A 9,805-nucleotide genomic window follows, 5' to 3' on the forward strand; every position below is an offset into this window, starting at 1 on the left:
CTTTGTAATGGAAATGGAAGCTTGGGTATATTTAGTAACTTGTCCAGAGCACACACCTCCCAAAAGACAGAACAGGCAATCAAGCTCAGAAGTCCTAAGTTCAAACCCAGTGCCCTTCATGCCACTAGAAGAGGTCTTCTCTGCCCCAGAGGAAAACTCCCTCATCTTGCAGAGTTCAGTCTTTGTTTCCCTAGCCTAAATCAAGTCATTTTATAGGACTTGAATTAGAAGTACAGAAATTAGAAGGGCGCCTCCCACCCCTATTTTGTTCATCCCTAGTTAACTGGGTCAGGGTGTATCTACTGGGATGCATTCTGCCACTGCCTTTAAAAAATCTATACTCACCCAGAAGAGGAAGAACTATAAAAGGGCTCCCATCGTGTGCAGAGCTACTTAAAACGCAGCCGTACCTGCCAGGGGTATGGCAACCAGCCTCAGGAGGTTGTTGGGCAGGAGCTGCAGAAGAGGGAACAACTGTCCCTATCCGAAGGTAAAAAGCACACCAGGGATAAACACAGACTTGGGTCATAAGGTCCCCCATAGCTGAAGCAATGTTTTAGAAGTAAGGGAAAATACTCTTTTGGGTAAAAATAATAACTCCCAGCCCTAGACGTGACCAGACACTCAAAGAGCAGAAAATGGAAATTCAAAAGGAAGAATCCTGCTTGGGCAGCTAAGGGAGCACAAGAAAGCAATGAATGTGGGCTAGTTTGAGGGTCAGGAATCATTCCTGAACTCTCCCAGTGGGGTGACCATCAGTACCAGGGAATTCAGGGCGTCCCTGGTGGCTCAGCAGTAAAGAATCTGCCTGCAAGTACAGGAGATGTGGATCGGCATAGGTTCGATCCCTGGGTGGGGAAGATCCGCTGGAGGAGGAAATGGCAACCCACTCCAGTATTCTTGCCAGGGAATTTCCACGGACCGAAGAGCCTGGAGGGCTATAGTTCAAGGGGTTGCAGAGTCAGACGTAAAAACTAGACAACAACCAGGGAATTCACCAGCTGAGGGAGTGGATGAACTAGAAGAGCTGGTGGGTGGCTTCCCTGGCCAGTGCCACCTTTTAGAAAAGCCCTCTCAACCCACAGAGGGCACAGGGCAGCTGCAAGCAGCCAGGATTTAACTGTGGAATCCTGATTGATTCCACCCTTCTCTAGACAGCTCACTACCTTTCAAGAATGCATGTTGTGGGACCTTGGAAGCAATTACTAAAGATTTTAGCATTTCTTACAGAAACTTCTATTGGTGTACCACAGGTAGCAGGCTTGCAGCCATCATCTTCTTTCACAACCAGTGTAAATACCTCCATAGGTTTCTGAGAGAGGGTTGGAGTCACAATGAGGTAAAAAGAAATCCTGACTATTCATACCACTGACATCTCTGACAGAAGACTTAGAACCGTTGATGGGATTTGTGGTTAATAATAGATGGCAACGATTTGTCTTTTTTTTTTTTTAACAATTTTTTTCTTTTTTTTTTTTATTGAAGGGTAATTGCTTTACAGAATTTTGTTGTTTTCTGTCAAACCTCAACATGAATCAGCCATAAGTATACATATATCTGCTCCCTTTTGAACCTCCCTCCCCATTCTACCCCTGTAGGTTGATACAGAGCCCCTGTTTGAGTTTCCTGAGCCATACAGCAAATTCCCATTGGCTATCTATTTTACATATGGTAGTGTAAGTTTCTGTGTTGCTCTGTTCATACATCTCACCCTCTCCTCCCCTCTCCCCATGTCCATAAGTCTGTTCTCTATGTCTGTTTCTCCCCTGCTGCCCTGTAAATAAGTTCTTCGGTACCATTCTTCTAGATTCCGAATATATGTGTTAGAATACAATATTTATCTTTCTCTTTCTGACTCACTTCACTGTTCACCCACCTCATCAGAACTGACTAAAATGTATTCCTTTTTATGGCTGAGTAATATTCCATTGTGTATATGTACCACAACTTCTTTATCCACTCATCTGTTGATGGACATCTAGGTTGCTTCCGTGTTATAGCTATTGTACATACTGCTGCGATGAACAATGGGATACATGTGTCTCTTTCAATTTGGGTTTCCTCAAGGTATATGCCTAGGAGTAGGATTGTGGGATCACATGGGGTTTTATTCCTCATTTTTTAAGGAATCTCCGCACTGTCTTCCATAGTGGCTGTATCAGTTTACATTCCCACCAACAGTACAAAATTGTTTCCTTTTCTTCACACCCTTTCCAGCATTTACTGTTTGTAGACTTTTTGATGAGGGCCATTCTGACCAGGGTGAGGTGATATTTCATTGTATTTTTTATTTGCATTTCTCTAATAATGAGTGATGTTGAGCATCTTTTCATGTGTTTGTTAGCCATCTATATGTCTTTGGAGAAGTGTCTGTTTAGGTCTTTTTCCCACTTTTTGATTGGGTTGTTTGTTTTTCCAGTATTGAGTTGTATGAGCTGCTTGTATATTTTGGAAATTAATTGTTTCATTTGCTATTATTTCCTCCCATTCTGAGGATTGTCTTTTCACTTTGTGGATAGTTTCCTTTGCTGTGCAAATACTTTTAAGTTTAATCAGGTCCCACTTGTTTACTTTGGTTTTTATTTCCATTGCTCTAGGAGGTGGGTCATAGAGGATCTTGCTTTGATTTATGTCATTGAGTGTTCTGCCTATGTTTTCCTCTAAGAGTTTTATAGTTTCTGGTCTTACATTTAGGTCTTTAATCCATTTTGAGTTTATCTCTGTGTGTGGTGTTAGGAAGTGTTCTAATTTCATTCTTTTACATGTAGCTGTCCAGTTTTCCCAGCACCATTTATTGAAGAGGCTGTCTTTGCACCATTGTATATTCTTGTCTCCTTTTCAAAAATAAGGTATCCATAGGTGCATGGGTTTATTTCTGGGCTTTCTATCTTGTTCCATTGGTCTATATTTCTGTTTTTGTGCCAGTACCATGCTGTCTTGATGACTATAGCTTTGTAGTATAATCTGAAAACTGTATCTTTGTAGTATAATCTGAAGTCAGGAAGGTTGATTCCTCCAGCTCCATTCTTCTTTCTCAAGACCATTTTGGCTATTCGGTGAATTCCATATGAATTGTGAAATTTTTTGTTCTAGTTCTGTGAAAAATGCCATCGGTAATTTGATAGGGATCACATTGAATCTGTAGATTGTGTTTGGTAGTATAGTCATTTTCACAATATTGATTCTTCCTACTCAGGAACATGGACTATCTCTCTGTTTATGTCATCTTTGATTTCTTTCATTCAGTTCAGTTCAGTCGCTCAGTCGTGTCTGACTCTTTGTGACCCCATGAATTGCAGCACGCCAGGAATCAATCCCTGTCCATCACCAACTCCCGGAGTTCACCCAGACTCATATCCATCACGTCAGTGATGCCATCCAGCCATCTCATCCTCTGTTGTCCCCTTCTCCTCCTGCCCCCAATCCCTCCCAGCATCAGAGTCTTTTCCAATGAGTCAACTCTTCACATGAGGTGGCCAAAGTACTAGAGTACTTTCCTTCCAAAGAACACCCAGGACAATCTCCTTTAGAATGGACTGGTTGGATCTCCTCACAGTCTACTTAGTGTCTTATAATTTTCTGTATACAGTTCTTTTGTCTCCTTAGGTAAGGTTATTCCTAGATATTTAATTATTTTTGTTGCAATGGTGAATGGGAGTGATTATTTAATTTCTCTTTCTGGTTTTTCATTGTTAGTATATAGAAATGCAAGTGATTTCTGTGTATAGATTTTGTATCCTAAAACTTTGATAAATTCACTGATTAGCTCTAGTAATTTTCTGATAGTATCTTTAGGGTTTTCTAAGTACAGTATCGTGTCATCTGGAAACAGTGAGAGCTTTACTTCTTTTCAGATTTGGATTCGTTTTATGTCAAGAGCCACGTTAGGCATTACTGACAAAATGGAGGCATGGCCCCAGCCCCCTCTCCTCATTCCGCAGGCACGGCCCCAGGTTGAAGGAGTTAGGCCTTTTCCTCTCCTAGGCTGAGTTGATTGAAAAGGAATATTAAGGTGCTTATTGTTCTTGAGAGGAGCATGAGAAGGCACAAAGCCTTCTGCAGCTGTGCTCAGAAAATAATTCATAAAGTTAATCATTGCCATTTGTTCAAGGACTTTTACAAAAGAGTGTTCCAGGATGAGCACATAGGCCGTAGCTTGAGGCCATGGGAGGGATTGCTATCTGAAGCCTATTCGTCAGGAGAATGTTTATGGCAAAGGAGTTTACTGAATTTAGGGCTTAGAAATAATTAAAACAGTTAGAAGTTAAAGATTTAAGGAATGTTGTAAAGTTAGCATATTTTACTATAGCTTGCAGAAGTTTGGAATTTTTAGAGACACTATAGCTAGAAGCCTTTTTAAGAGATAGTGAGCTCAGGATGTTAGGGGCAAACAGGATTTAGGAAGATAAGTAGTAAACTGAGGAATGTAGCATGAGTTACAATGTAATCACAAGTTAACTATAGGACACATTAGAGGAGGTAGATAATAGATGATAAGGCTGATTCTTAGAGAATCCCTGAAGCAGGAACTCTGTTTGAAGAGCAACAATGATTTATGGAGATAATAAATCTGGGAGAGGGGGAACTGAAAATGTCAAACCTCTGGGCTAATATTTTTGTAAAAGTATAAAAGAGAATCTTAAACTTGAAATAAACAGGCAGTCCAAAAGAAAACTGAGAGGCTGCTTCAGCGCTGACACCATTCATCTCTTCAGGTTGAATCCCTGGCTGCTGGAGCTGGGCTCCAGCAGTTTTATTTCTTTTTCTTCACTGATTACTGTAGCTAAGACTTCCAGAAATATGTTGAATAATAGTGGTGGAAGTGGACACCCTTGTCTTGTTCCTGATCTTAGGGGGAATGCTTTCAGTTTTTCACCATTGAGAATAATGTTTACTGTAGGCGTATCATATATGGCCTTTACTATGTTGAGGTAAGTCCATCTATGCTCATTTTTTGAAGAGTTTTATTCATAAATGGTGCTGAATTTTGTCAAAGGCTTTTTCTGCATCTACTGAGATGATCATATGGTTTTTATCTTTCAATTTGTTAATATGGTATATCACATTGATTGATTTGCATATACTGAAGAATCCTTGCATCTCTGGAATAAACCCAACTTGATCATGGTGTATGAGCTTTTTGATGTGTTGCTGAATTCTGTTTGCTAAAATTATGTTGAGGATTTTTGCATCTATGTTCATCAGTGATACTGGCCTGTAGTTTTCTTTTTTTGTGCTGTCTTTATCTGCTTTGGCATAGTCAATAAGCAGAAATAGATGCTTTTCTGGAACTCTCTTACTTTTTCCATGATCCAGCGGATGTTGGCAATTTGATCTCTGGTTCCTCTGCCTTTTCTAAAACCAGCTTCAACATCTGGAAGTTCACGGTTCACATATTGCTGAAGCCTGGCTTGGAGAATTTTGAGCATGACTTTACTAGTGTGTGAGATGAGTGCAATTGTGTGGTAGTTTGAGCATTCTTTGGCATTGCTTTTCTTTGGGATTGGAATGAAAACTGACCTTTTCCAGTCCTGTGGCCACTGCTGAGTTTTCCAAATTTGCTGGCATATTGAGTGCAGCACTTTCACAGCATCATCTTTCAGGATTTGGAATAGCCCAACTGGAATTCCATCCCCTCCACTAGCTTTGTTCGTAGTGATGCTTTCTAAGGCCCACTTGACTTCACATTCCAGGATGTCTGGCTCTAGGTGAGTGATCACACCATTGTGATTATCTGGGTCATGAAGATCTTTTTTGTACAGTTCTTCTGTGTATTCTTGCCATCTCTTCTTAATATCTTCTGCTTCTGTTAGGTCCATACCATTTCTCTCCTTTATTGAGCCCATCTTTGCATGAAATGTTCCTTTGGTATCTCTGATTTTCTTGAAGAGATCCCTAGTCTTTCCCATTCTGTTGTTTTCCTCTATTTCTTTGCATTGATCGCTGAAGAAGGCTTTCTTATCTCTTCTTGCTATTCTTTGGAACTCTGCATTCAGATGTTTATATCTTTCCTCTTCTCCTTTGCTTTTCACTTCTCTTCTTTTCACAGCTATTTGTAAGACCTCCTCAGACAGCCATTTTTCTTTTTTGCATTTATTTTCCATGGGGATGGTCTTGATCCCTGTCTCCTGTACAATGTCACAAACCTCATTCCATAGTTCATCAGGCACTCTATCAGATCTAGGCCCTTAAATCTATTTCTCACTTCCACTGTATAATCATAAGGGATTTGATTTAGGTCATACCTGAATGGTCTAGTGGTTTTCCCTACTTTCTTCAATTTAAGTCTGAATTTGGCAATAAGGAGTTCATGGTCTGAGCCACAGTCAGCTCCTGGTCTTGTTTTTGCTGACTGTATAGAGCTTCTCCATCTTTGGCTGCAAAGAATATAATCAATCTGATTTCGGTGTTGACCATCTGGTGATGTCCATGTATAGAGTCTTCTCTTGTGTTGTTGGAAGAGGGTGTTTGCTATGACCAGTGCATTCAGGAAGCAACAGTTAGAACTGGACATGGAACAACAGACTGGTTCCAAATAGGAAAAGGAGTTCGTCAAGGCTGTATATTGTCACCCTGTTTATTTAACTTCTATGCAGAGTACATCATGAGAAACGCTGGACTGGAAGAAACACAAGCTGGAATCAAGATTGCCGGGAGAAATATCAATAACCTCAGATATGCAGATGACACCAGCCTTATGGCAGAAAGTGAAGAGGAACTAAAAAGCCTCTTGATGAAAGTGAAAGTGGAGAGTGAAAAAGTTGGCTTAAAGCTCAACATTCAGAAAACGAAGATCATGGCATCTGGTCCCATCACTTCATGGGAAATAGATGGGGAAATAGTGGAAACAGTGTCAGACTTTATTTTTCTGGGCTCCAAAATCACTACAGATGGTGACTGCAGCCATGAAATTAAAAGACGCTTACTCCTTGGAAGGAAAGTTATGACCAACCTAGATAGCATATTCAAAAGCAGAGACATTACTTTGCCAACAAAGGTTCGTCTAGTCAAGGCTATGGTTTTTCCTGTGGTCATGTATGGATGTGAGAGTTGGACTGTGAAGAAGGCTGAGCGCTGAAGAATTGATGCTTTTGAACTGTGGTGTTGGAGAAGACTCTTGAGAGTCCCTTGGACTGCAAGGAGATTCAACCAGTCCATTCTGAAGGAGATCAGCCCTGGGATTTCTTTGGAAGGAATGATGCTAAAGCTGAAACTCCAGTACTTTGGCCACCTCATGAGAAGAGTTGACTCATTGGAAAAGACCCTGATGCTGGGAGGGATTGGGGGCAAGAGGAGAAGGGGACGACAGAGGATGAGACAGCTGGATGGCATCACTGACTCGATGGAAGTGAGTCTGAGTGAACTCCGGGAGTTGGTGATGGACAGGGAGGCCTGGCGTGCTGGGATTCATGGGGTCGCAAAGAGTCAGACATGACTGAACGACTGATCTGATCTGATCTGTCTGCTTTTGGTATCAGGGTAATGGTGGCCTCATAGAATGAGTTTGGAAGTGTCCCTTCATCTGCAATTTTTTGGAAGAGTTTTACAAGGATAGGCATTAGCTCTTCTCTAAATGTCAGATAGAATTGTCTTGTGAAGTCCTGGTCCTGGGCTTTTGATTTTTGGGAGATTCTTGATCACAGCTTCAATTTCAGTGCTTATAATTGGACTATTCATAATTTCTATTTCTTCCTGGTTCAGTCTTGGAAGATTGAACTTTTCTAAGAATCTGTCCATTTCTTCCAGGTTATCCATTTCCTTGCAATAGAGTTGTTCATAATATTATAATCCTTTGTATTTCTGCATTGGCTGTTGTAAGCTCTCCTTTTTCACTTCTAATTTTGTTGATTTGATTCATCTTTCTTTTTTTCTTGATGAGTCTGTCAATTTTGTTTATGTTCTCAAAGAAGCTTTTAGTTTTTTTAATTTTCAGTGTTGTTTCTTTCTTTTTCATTTCTTTATTCTCAGATCTTTATGATTTCTTTCCTTCTACTAATTTTGGGGTTTTGTTCTTCTTTTTCCAGTTGTTTTAGGTGTAAAGTTAGGTTGTCTATTCAATGTTTTTCTTGTTTCTTTTGGTAGGATTGTACTGCTATAAACTTCCCTCTTAGAACTGCAGCTTTTGCTGCAGCCCATAGGTTTTGAATTATCGTGTTTTTGTTGTCGTTTGTTTCTAGAAGCTTTTTGATTTCCCTTTTGATTTCTTCAGTAACCTGTTGGTCATTTAGAAATGTGTTGTTTAATCCCCATGTGTTTGTGTTTCTTACACTTTTTTTCTTGTAATTGATATCTAGTCTCTTGGGTTGCAGTCAGAGAAGATGCTTGATACGATTTCAATTTTCTTAAATTTACTGAGGTTTGATTTGTGACCCAAGATGTGGTCTATCCTGGAGTATGTTCCATGTGTGCTTGAGAAGATGTTTCCTGCATTGGGAATGTCCTGAAGATATCAATGAGATCCAGCTCATCTAATGTATCATTTAAGATTTGTGTTTCCTTATTAATGTTCTGTTTCAATGATGTGTCCATTGGTATGGGTGGGGTGTTAAAGTCTCCTACTATTATTGTGTTACTTCAATTTCTCCTTTTATGTCTGTTGGTGTTTGTCTTATGTATTGAGGTGCTATGTTGGATGCATAGATATTTACAATTGTATGTCTTCCTCTTTGATTGATTGCTTGATCATTATGTAGTGTCCTTCCTTATCTTATAATGTTCTTTATTTTAAGGTCTGTTTTGTCTGATATCAGGATTGCTACTCCAGCTTTCTTTTGCTTCCCATTTGCATGGAATATATTTTTCCATCCTCTCACTTTCAGTCATATGTGTCTTTAGGTCTGAAGTGGGTTTTTTGTAAACAGCATATATACAGGTCTTGTTTTTTTATCCATTCAGCCAGTGTGTGTCTTTTGGTTGGAGCATTTAATCCATTTACATTTAAAGTAATTATTGATATATATGTTCCTATTGCCATTTTCTTAATTGTTTGGGGTTGATTTTGTAGCTCTTTTTCCTTCTCTTGTATTTCTTGACTATATAAGTCCCTTTAACATTTGTTGTAAAGCTGGTTTAGTGCTACTGAATTCTCCTAACTTTTGCTTGTCTAAAAAGCTTTTTATTTTTCCATCAATTTTGAGTGAGATTCTTGCCAGGGACAGTAATCTTGGTTGTAGATTTTTCTCTTTCAGTACTTTAAATCCATCCTGCCATTCCCTCTGGCCTGCAGAGTTTCTGCTGAAAGATCAGCTGTTAAGTGTATGGGGTTTCCCTTGTATGTTACTTGTTGCTTCTCCCTTGCTGCTTTTAATATTCTTTCTTTGTGTTTAGTCTTTGTTAGTTTGATTAGTATGTGTTTTGGCATGTTTCTCCTTGGGTTTATCCTGTATGGGACTCTTTGTGCCTCTTGGACTTGACTGACTATTTCCTTTTCCATGTTCGGGAAATTTTCAACTATAATCTCTTCAAAAACTCTCTCATACCCTTTCTTTTTCTCTTCTTCTTCTGGGACCCCTGTAATTTGAATGTTGGTGTGTTTGATATTGTCCCAGAGGTCTCTGAGACTATCCTCAGTTCTTTCATTCTTTTTTACTTTATTCTACTCTTCAGAAGTTATTTCCACCTTTTTATCTTCCAGGTCACTTATTCGTTCTTCTGCTTCAGATATTCTGCTATTGATTCCTTCTAGAGTATTTTTAATTTCTGTAATTGTGTTGTTTGTCTCCGTATGTTTATTCTTTAATTCTTATAGGTCTTTGTTAATTGATTCTTGCATTTTCTCCAATTTGTTTTCAAGGTTTTTGATCAT

The sequence above is a fragment of the Bos javanicus genome, chromosome 1 (assembly GCF_032452875.1).
Source record: "Bos javanicus breed banteng chromosome 1, ARS-OSU_banteng_1.0, whole genome shotgun sequence".
In the NCBI taxonomy this organism is placed as follows: Eukaryota; Metazoa; Chordata; class Mammalia; order Artiodactyla; family Bovidae; genus Bos; species Bos javanicus.